General features: G+C 38.4%; 1 pseudogene; it reads right to left on the bottom strand.

The window, feature by feature from the left end:
• Positions 1-260: 260 nt before the first annotated feature.
• Positions 261-1,993, bottom strand: LOC132009846 (tigger transposable element-derived protein 1-like; annotated as a pseudogene).
• Between the last annotated feature and the right edge of the window lie 9,506 nt (positions 1,994-11,499).

The raw sequence follows: 11,499 nt of genomic DNA, 5'->3' as shown, positions 1-11,499 counted from the left end.
GATCTCTTCAAAGCTCCTATCTGTAAGTACAGTCACATTCTGAACTACAGGCATACTTCAAAAATATGGCAGCTTCAGTTTCAGACCATCACAATAAAGTGAATATAAGCGAATCAAATGAGGTTTTTTTTGGTTTCCCAGTGCATATAAATGTTTACACTGTAGTGTACTCTATTAAGAATACAAAAAATAACGTATATAGTTTAATTTGAAAATACTTTTTGTTAAGAAATGTTAACTATCAACTGAGTTTCAGTGAATCATAATCTTTCTGCTGGCAGAGGGTCTTGCCTTGATGTTGATGATGCTAACTGATCGTGGTAGTGGCTGCTGAAGGTTAGGGTGACTGTGCCAATTTCTTAAAAAAAGACAACACTGAGGTTTGGCTCATTGATTGACTCTTCCCTTTGTAAATGTTTTCTCTCTTGCATGTGATGCTGTTTGATAACGTTTGACATGCAGTAGAACTTCTCTCAAAATTGAAGCCAATTATCTCAAACCTTGCCACTGCTTTATCAACTAAGTTGATTTAATATTCTAAATGCTTTGTTGCCATTTCAACAATCTTCACTAAGAATAGATTCCATCTCCAAAAACCATTTTCTTTACTTATCCATAAGAAACATCTCCTCAATCCATTCAAGTGTGATCATGAGTTGTAGCAATTCAGTCCCATCTTCAGGCTCCACTTCTAATTCTAGTTTTCCTGCTATTTCCAACACACCTGCAGTTACTTCCTCCAGAGAAATATTGAACCCCTCAAAGTCATCCATGAGTGTTGGAATTAATTTCTTCCAAACTACTGTACCTGTTGATATATTGATCTCTTCCCACAAATCACAAATTCTCTTAAAATGGCATCGAGAATGGTGAATACTTTCCAGAAAGTTTTCAGATTTCTTTGCCCAGACCCAGCAGGGTAATTACTGCCTATGACCTTGCAAAATGTACTTATTAAATAAGCATTAAATAAGTATTAAAAGTCAAAATGACTCCTTGATCCATAGGCTGCACAATGGATGTTGTGTTAGCAGGCATGAAAACATTAATCTCATTATCCATCTCCTTCAGAACTCTTGGGGGACCAGGTATATTCTCAATGAGTAATATTTTGAAACGAATCTTTTTCCTGAGCAGTTGGTCTCAACAGTGGGTTTCAAATATTCAGTAAATTCAGTTGTAAACAGATGTGTTGTCCTCTTGGTCTGGTGGTTCCCCTTATAGAACACAGGCAGAGTAGATTTTGCATAGTTCTTAGGGACCCTAGGAATTTTAAAATGGTAAATGAGTTTTATCTTCAACTTAAAGTCACCAGCTGTATTAGCCCCTAACCAGAGAGTCAGTCTGTCCTTTTACTTGGAAGCCATGCACTGCCCTCTCCTCTCTACTTATGAAAGTCCTAGATTGTATCTCCTTCCAATAGAAGGCTATTTGATCTACACTGAAAATCTACTGTTTAGTGTAGCTACCTTCATGAATTATCCTAGTTAGATCTTCTGGAGAATTTGCTGTAGCTTCTACATCAGCACTTGATGCTTTGCTTTGCACTTTTATGTTATGGAGACAGTTTCTTTCTTTAAACCTCAAGAACAAAACTCTGCTTCCAAAAATTTCCTACTGCAGCTTCCTTGCCTCCTTCAGCCTTCACAGAATTGAAGAGAGTCATGGGCCTTGCTTTGGATTCGGCTTTGGTTAAGGGAATGTTAGGGCTGGTTTGATCTTCCATCCAGACCACGAACACTTTCTGCATATCAGCAATCAAGCTGTTTCACTTTCTTACCGTTCATGTATTCACTGGAATAGCACTTTTCATTTCCTTCCATAACGTTTCCTTTGCCTTCATAACTTGGCTAGCTGTTTGGCACAAGAAGCCTAGCTTTTTGCCTATCTTGGCTTTCAACATATCTTCCTCACTAAGCTTACTCATTTCTAGCTTTTGATTTCAAGGGAGAGATATGTGACTGTTTGCTTCACTTGAACACTTAGAGGTCATTGTAAGGGTACTAACTGGCCTAATTTCACCACTGCTGTGCCTCAGGGAATAGGGAGGTACAAGGAAGAGGGAGAGAGATAGGAAATGCTGGTTGGTGGTATAGGAAGGACCACCCGTAACGTTCAGAGGTTAAGTTTGCCATCTCTTATGAATGTGGCTTGTGGTGTCCCCAGATCATCACAACATTAATATTAAAGATCACTGATCACACATCACTGTAACAAATAAAATAATAATAATGACAATGTTGGAAATATTGCAAGAATTACCAAAATGTGGCACAGAGATATAAAGTGAGTAAATGTTGTCGAAAAATGGCACTGATAGACTTGCTCAAGACAGGCTTGCCATAAACCTTTGATTTGTAAAAAATGCAATATCTGCAAAGTTCAACAAAGCAAAGCACAATAAAACGAGGTACGCCTGTACTGAGAATTAGGACTTCAACATGTGGATTGGGGTGAGGAGAATGGAAACAAACATGGAAAAATATTGTTATATAGGAGCTTTATCAATTAGGAAATAAAAGCAGACAAAGTCAACATTGACAAAAATAAAAAATACCCAGGAACAAGTCTACAAAACTTAGAAATTGTGTGTAAGACCATGTGACAGAGACTATTAATATCTGTGTTTTTCAACCTGTTGATAATGCCTCCTGTATTACTGGGCAGGAACAGTGGGTCTAGTGAAAAGACCACACTTGCCAGTCTGCCTTGTACTTAATCAGGGCCAGGAAACTATGTTCTGGCTAGTAAGATGTAAGACAAGTTACTGGACATATATTCTGGAAAGGCTCCTTAAAAGGGTGACAGAGAGGGATGCCTAGGTGGTCCAGTAGGTTAAGCATCTGCCTTAGGTTCAGGTCATGGGTACCAGGGTCTGGGGATGGAGTCTACCTCAGGGAGACTTGCTAGTGGGTAGACTGCTAGTGGGGAGACTGCTTCTCCCTCTGTCCCCAGGCCCCTGCTCATGCTCTCATGCTCTTTTTCTTTTTCTGAAAAATAAATAAATAAAATCTTAAAAAGAAAGGGGGTGACAGACAGATGAAGCTCTTTTGCCTCCTCTCCTTTCTGACTGATACAGATGAAACTTTTGGAGCTCCAGAAGCCCACAGGCGACAAGGTAACTTTGAAGACAAAGCCATGTGCTAGGACTGTTGCAGAAAGTTAGAAGAAGCCTGGGTCCCTGGAAATAGTAGAGCTGCCACATTAGCCCTGGAGTGACCACTTCCATATTTCATTTAAGTGAGAGGGAAATAAACTCTTTTACTTAAGCTTCTGTTATTTTAGGTTTTGGGCTTTATCTAGGGTAATCCCAACTAATAAAATTATAAAGGACATAAAGGAAGATCTGAACAAAAGGAGATATTCAGGAATATGGACAGAGAGTCTCAATAACATAAAACTGTCAAATTTCCCCAAATGATGAAATAGTTGGAATTCAAGCCAAATCCAAACAGCTTTCATGGAATTCAACAATATGAACCTATAATTCATTTGGGTGAACAAAGCAACATGGGTATCTAAGTAATCTGGAAGACAATATTAGTGGTGGCATAGGAGGAGCATACCCTACTGGGTAACTAGAATGTTATAATGCTATAATAATATGCCTTTAGTGAACATGGTTTTAATACAGAGCTACGGCATAAAACAGTAGAAATAAGTAGAGGGCATAGGGCACCAGGGTGGCTCAGTGGTTTAAGCCTCTGCCTTTGGCTCACGTCATGGTCTCACGGTCCTGGGATCAAGCCCCACACTGGGCTCTCTGCTCAGCAGGGAGCCTGCTTTCCCACCCGTCTCGTTGCTTGCCTCTCTGCCTACTTGTGATCTCTGTCTGTTAAATAAATAAATAAAATCTTTAAAAAAAAAAAAAGGGAAAGAAGTAGAGAGCATCTCTACTGGTGTGAGTTAATACAACCATTCTGAAGTGTGATTTGGTAATAGATAGTACAATGTAACTGATTCCCTTCCCTTCATTCCTGCAACCTCACTTCTAGACTGCCTGCCAGAGACACTCTTGAGCATGTGCACTAAAAGACAGGTACAAGAATGTTCATATTGTTGTTGGTACTGTGAAAATCTAGAATAAATTAAATGCCTGTTAACAGAAGAGCAGGTCAATGCACCTCACCAGAGTCATACAACAAAATAGTACACAGTAAATTAATGACATGTACCAATAAATGACATGTACCAATACAGATAAATCTCAATAAGGTTGAGAATAGCAATGTATATGATATATAAAGTAAAATACTGCTTTGATAAGTCTTAAAAACTTAAGAATTGTGCCTCAAATTTATGGACACTTCGATAAGTGGTAACGGGACAAGTATCTGCTTGGGAATGATAAACATAAAATTCAGAATAGTGGTTACTCTGGAAAATGCTGGGATTGGGCTCTAAATAAATCTGTCAAGTTTTATTTTCTGAAAACAGTGAAATAAATATAGCAAAGTATTATGACTTGATGAAAGTACTATATATATAGAAGTACACTTTTTTGAGCACTTGAAATATTGTTCAAATAAATTATTTCTATTTTAAAAAGTTTAAAAACCATTTGAACCAGGATTTTAACACTCCAAATGAAAGATTTTTGCTGATCCACATCTCAAAAGTGTATTGGGAAGAGTGAATGTAGAGATATTGTGTTTGTGTGTGGAGCCTGGGCAAGGCTGACAAATTGTAAATATTCCCAAACTGCATTTAACAGATTGAACCAGAGTTTTGCACACTAAATGGTCTACGTATTGAAGGGAGGAGGATACTTGATAAATTGACACTTGGTGTGGGGGGGGGCAAATGATGATGTCGCTGAGGTTATCTGAAATATAAAATCCAATTCTACTTTCTCCAAGAAATGAAGCCAGGATGTCTAAAAATAACACAATCATAAAAGCTGCACTTCTGGCATAGTTCAAGAGGTTCTTGTGATATAAAGTTGAGAAATAATGCCAACTTCGATTCAGAGAGTACTTACGTGCCAGGGAGCGGGCTAGGTAGGTTATGTTTTCAATTCACAGATAATACTTTAATATCCATTATACAGATGAGAGAAATGAGACTTATCTGTACACCATCACCCAGGTTTTGGGGGGCAGAGCCCATCTTCATGTGCAGGGTTTCTGATGACAAAGGATGCTCTTTCATGATTCCTCAAGGGTGCTAAAGAGGTCCTCATAAGCAGCTCTGTTTTCACATCCAGAGAGCCTAGGTCTGGAATCAGAATTGGTATTTCTAGGCCTCCTATCATCTGACCTCTTCCTATCAAATAAACGTTCTTTTGAGACCCCTTGAATGTGATTTCACTTTCCTCCATTTTGAGGACAGTTATCTCATATGGGAGAGCCAGTTCGGACAGCCTCTGTATTGGTTGACTATCTCTGTTATTATATTTCCCATGCAAACAAGGAATGGGTTCCTTGTTCCATATGCTGGAGCTCTAACATTCTAAATTCAAGGGAAAAAAAGGAAGAAAGAAAAGAGGAGAGGAAGAAAGAAAAAGAAAAACTAAAACTTCCAATTAGTTTCTTTCCACTTATTGTTCTTTGGCATGCCAATGATTTTAAGATAATCATATGCCTTTACTCAAAATGGCTTTTACAGGGAACATCTCCAAATCTATAACCAGCAACTGAATTTATCAAACCATGGAAGGATGGCGGAGAAGATGAGAAGACAAGAGGAACATATGCAAACATGCACACAAGATCATATATATTTTAATGAACTCACCCAGGACCACACCCATTTTGTCACCTAGCCATTCTATAAAAGCTCAACTCATTTTTGCAAAAGTTAGATTAGAAAAAAGAATCCATCAACAATCTTATTTCTTTACTGCTAATCGCTTGAAAGATTCTGTTGACATTATATGGTTATATTCTCAGAGGAATGCTCCCCCTCTCCAAGATTAATTTTCATTTTTCTCAGATGTATTTTCTGCATAAACCCAAGCAAAACAACATTCTAGATGCTCATGGAAAATTCTCTTTTTCCCTCTGCAAATATTATGCTGAAATCTGTCATTCACTCTATGTCCCAAATCAACAAATGGTAAATATTTCAATATAGTTGTCTGGTATATTTTGGTATCTTCCTCTCTAAATTCCTTTTAAAGAAAAAGTATGCCCTTCAGTTAACTAAAGGTATCTGCAAAGAAACTAAAAACAGTCTGGGGGAAAATAAAGGGTCTTTGTTCTCTTTTATTGTCTCACACAAGGACCTTTGTACTTACAATAATGCTGTGGAAATGTCTTCGTGTTCTATCAATAATACATTGAAGCGCAGTTTATTTCATTTTATGTTGTTTTTACTCAGCTTGGCAAATAACACACACTCTCTCTCGACTTTCTCATTTTAATCAAACTGTAGAATGCTAATAAAACAAATCCAAACTAATAAAGCCCATTTTCTCTACATTAATCCTCTTCAATTTATCAGGGACTCACATCCCTAGGTATGACTAGTACAATCAGACATAGAATAAAGAGACTAAAAATATGGAAAAAGGGACTAGTAACATACAAAGTGTTAAGACAAAAACAATGACAAAAGCTGTACTGAACTTGGTTATTCAAGACATGTGTTGGGTAGAGACCCCAGTCACAGGAAATATCTTATACTGTTGAACCACTATGACTTCTGCAGGAATATTATTTCAGCATTCATTAAAAGGATTTTAAAGTTTTATTTTTACATTGATTGATCTGTTTTGAAAAAGATTTCATCCTGCAAACTACAAATTTGATAACTGTTTTCCCAAGTGCTTAGGACGAATGAACCACTCTAGAGATTCTTTGCTTTTCACAAAGAATTTCCTCTAAAATCTAGTTAAGTTTAATTATAGCAGTCTGGGTGTGATTTCTGTTTATATCCCTCCACTTGAATCTGCTCTGGCTGGGTTTGGGTCAGAGCTATTTCTAGGAAATGCCTGCTACTTTTTCTCCAACTAAAACTTCTTTGCGTTTTTCTTTTTCCTGCTTGATGTCTTTGTCTCTTTAATATGAAAACAGGTGATCCATGTGCACATCTGTAACTAGGCCTGTGGGTGTGATATCCAATCTAGCTCATTCTAAGGAGGTTTGCAAGTATGTGATTATGGTAAATATTCTTACTGAACTCTTAAAAGCACTATTCTAGTTAAGGCTCTTCAGTTCCAGGTAACAGCAATCAAGCATGGTTTAAACCAAAGCAACCAAATGCAAAACAAGGAAAGAACAATGCATGATGATGATACAGGGATATCTCATGGATTTCTGGGTAAGAAATCTATTGGATTTCTGGAAGTACCAGGCCCTAGATTCCCAAGAGAACCTGGAACCCATGGAGTACTCTCTCCCACTTTCATGGCTGATCCATTCTCTCTGTCTATTCCAATCTCTTCCTTCTGCCAAAACAGCTTTATCTGCTATACAATGCAGACTGAAGGTGGTCCTCAGCAACTCCCAATATTACAGATAACAGTTACTTTCTCACAGAGAAATGGATATCCTCTTCCTAATTTTAAATGACTAGGAATCTGATGGGAGACAAATTTGGTATAAATTCTCACTCCTTCTAGTCCAGCTGTCCCAGTCAAATGCAACTAGGAGATCAGGGACTCATCCTAAGAGGCCTCCAGGGATAAATTAGGGTGGCAGTTAAGAGCACCTGCCAAGAGTGTGGTAGTTGCTCTACAAGTTGCCCTGCCATTACAATGAGGAGAAAACACATTTATATATGTGACAGAGTAGGGAAGCTGAGATGAGCTGAGTCCTGGCACAGGACTACACAAATTTGTTGAGTTTCTTCAGGAGTATCTTGGCTGCTACCTTGAGATGTTTGGCCAGACAGGTGGTAATGCCCAACCCAGTTCATAGTTCTTAACAAAAGCTGGGATCTGATCAGCATGATATCCCCAATGTTGATGTTCTTTCATATTGGGATTAAATTCTGCCCAGATCAGAGATGTCAACTTGGTACCCCTCCAGTAAGAAGACACTGTATTCTAAACATGTGATTTATCTGAAGACTTTTGAACTTTATTCCAGAAACTAAAGTGGAAAAAAGACAGTCTCTTCAATAAATGGTGCTGGGAAAATTAGACAGCTATGTGTAGAAGAATGAAACTTGATCATTCTTTTACACCATACACAAAGATAAACTCGAAATGGATAAAAGACCTCAATGTGAGGCAGGAGTCCATCAGAATTCTAGAGGAGAACATAGGCAGTAACCTCTTCGACATCAGCCACAGCAACTTCTTTCAAGATATGTCTCCAAAGGCAAAGGAAACAAAAGTGAAAATGAATTTTGGGGACTTCATAAAGATCAAAAGCTTCTGCCCAGCAAAGGAAACAGTCAACAAAACAAAGAGGCAACCCACGGAATGGGAGATATTTGCAAATGACAATACAGATAAAGGACTGATATCCAAGATCTATAAAGAACTCCTCAAACTCAACACACACAAAACAGATAATAATGTCCAAAAATGGGCAGAAGACATGAACAGACACTTCTCCAATGAAGACATACAAATGGCTAATAGACACATGAAAAATGTTCATCATTAGTAGCCATCAGGGAGATTCAAGTCAAAACCACATTGAGATACCTTACACCAGTTAGAATGACCAAAATTAACAAGACAGTAAACAAGATGTGATGGAGACTATGTGGAGAAAGGGGAACCCTCTTACACTGTTGGTGGGAATGCAAATTGGTGCAGCCACTTTGGAAAACAGATTCCTTAAGAAATTAAAAATAGAGCTTCCCTATGACCCTGCAATTGGTATTTACCTGAAAGATACAGATGTAGTGAAAGGAAGGGCCATCTATACCCCAATGTTCATAGCAGCAACGGCCATAGTTGCCTAACTGGAAAGAACCAAGATGCCCTTCAACAGACAAAGAATAAGGAAGATGTAGTCCATATATCCTATGGAGTATTATGCCTCCATCAGAAAGGATGAATACCCAACTTTTGTATGGACATGGATGGGACTGGAAGAGATTATGCTGAGTGAAATAAGTCAAGCAGAGAGAGTCAATTATCATATGGTTTTGCTTATTGGTGGAGCATAAGGAATAACATGGAGGACATGGGGAAATGGAGAGGAGAAATGAGTTGGGGGAAATTGGAGGGGGAGACGAACCATGAGAGACTGTGGACTCTGAAAAACAATCTGAGGGTTTTAGAGGGGTGGGGGTTGGGGGGTTGGGTGAGCCTGGTGGTGGGTATTATGGAGGGCACATATACCATGGTGCACTGGGTGTGGTGCATAAACAATGAATTCTGGAACACTGAAAATAAAATTTAAAAATTAAATAAATAAATGAAAAGAGGAAAAAAAGGATCAAAAGTTTCTGTGCAGCAAAGGAAACAGTCAACAAAACAAAGAGACAAACCAGGGAATGGGAGATATTCGCAAATGACAATACAGACAAAGGACGATATCTGAGATCTATAAAGAACTCTTCAAACTCAACACACACAAAACAGATAATCATGTCAAAAAATGGGCAGAAGACATGAACAGACACTTCTCCAATGAAGACATACAAATGGCTAACAGACACATGAAAAAATGTTCATCATCACTAGCTATCAGGGAGATTCAAATCAAAACCACATTGAGATTCCACCTTACACCAGTTAGAATGGCCAAAATTAACAAGACAGTAAAGGTGTGATGGAGACGATGTGGAGAAAGAGGAACCCTCTTACACTGTTGGTGGGAATGCAAGTTGGTGTAGCCACTTTGGAAAATTGTGTGGAAATTCCTTAAGAAACCAAAAATTGGGATGCCTGGATGGCTCAGTTGGTTGGGCGACTGTTTTCTGCTCAGGTCATGATCCTGGAGTCCCAGGATTGAGTCCCGCATCGGGCTCCCAGCTTCAAGGGGAGTCTGCTTCTCCCTCTGACCTTCTCCTTGCTCATGCTCTCTCTCACCTCCTCTCTCTCAAATAAATAAGTAAATCTTAAAAAAAAAAAAGAAAGAAACCAAAAATAGAGCTACCCTATTACCCTGCAATTGCACTACTGGGTATTTACCCGAAAGATACAAATGTAGTAAAAAGAAGGGCCATCTATATCTCAATGTTCATAGCAGCAATGGCCACAGTTGCCAAACTGTGGAAAGAACCAAGATGCCCTTCAATGGATGAATAGATAAAGACGATATGGCCCATACATACAATGGAGCCTCCATCAGAAAGAATAAATACCCAACTTTTGTATGGACATGGATGGGACTGGAAGAGATTATGCTGAGTGAAATAAGTCAAGCAGAGAGAGTCAATTATCATATGGTTTCACTTGTTTGTGGCACATAAGGAAAAACACGGAAGACACTAGGAGATGGAGAGGAGAAGTGAGTTGGGGGAAATCGTAAGGAGAGACAAACCATGAGAGACTGTGGACTCTGAGAAACAAACTGAGGGTAGTGGAGGGAAGAGGGGTGGGGGGTTGGGTGAGCTTGGTGGTGGGTATCATGGAAGGCATGTATTGCATGGAGCACTGGGTCTGGTGCATAAACAATGAATTTTGGAACACTGAAAAATAAAACAAAATAAAATTTAAAAAAGAAAAAAAGATAAAAAATTTAAAAAAGAGACTATGTTTCATAAATATACTCTGAGGATTGAGACGAGTTACATATGAAGAACTTAGAAACAATGCAGGCACATAGTAAGTGCTATATAAGTGTCTGTTAAATAAATAACAGACCCTCAAAGATTTGTTCAACAATGAAACTGAAGAAAGAGAAATTAGAGAATCAATTCCATTTACAATAGCATCAAAAACCACAATATACCTTGGAATAAGCCTAACCAAAGAGGTAAAGGATCTATACTATAGGAACTATAAACACTCATGAAAGAAAATGAAGAAGACACAAAAAGATGGAAAAATATTCCATGCTCATGGATCCAAAGAAAAAAACAATGTTAAAATGTTAAAAAATTGTTAAAAAGCATTTGTTAAAATGCTGCCCAGAGAAATCTATACTTTCAATGCCATCCTGATCAAAAGACCATTAGCATTTAAAAAAAATTTTTTTAAATTATTTTATTTGACAGAGATCACAAGTAGGCAGAGAGAGAGGAGGAAGCAGACTCCCCACTGAGCAGAGAGCCTGACACGGGGCTCGATCCCAGGACCCTGGGATCATGACCTGAGCCAAAGGCATAGGCTTTAACCCACTGAGCCACTCAGGTGCCCCACCATTGGCATTTTTTAAAGTGCTAGAACAAACAATTCTAAAATTTGTATGAAACCAGAAAAGACCCTGAATTACCAAGGAAATGTTGAAAAAGAAAAACAAAGCTCGGGACAAGCTATATTACAAAGCTGTGATCACCAAGACAGCATGGTATTGGCACAAAAACAGACACATGGACCAATGGAAGAGTATACAGAGCCCAGATATGGACTCTCAACTCTATGGTTAAATAATCATCAAAACAGGAAAAAATATCCAATGGAAAAAAGAATGTCTCTTCAATAAATGG

This window comes from Mustela nigripes, chromosome 2 (assembly GCF_022355385.1).
Source record: "Mustela nigripes isolate SB6536 chromosome 2, MUSNIG.SB6536, whole genome shotgun sequence".
NCBI classification, from domain to species: domain Eukaryota; kingdom Metazoa; phylum Chordata; class Mammalia; order Carnivora; family Mustelidae; genus Mustela; species Mustela nigripes.
This window is presented reverse-complemented; position numbering and strand designations above follow the sequence as displayed.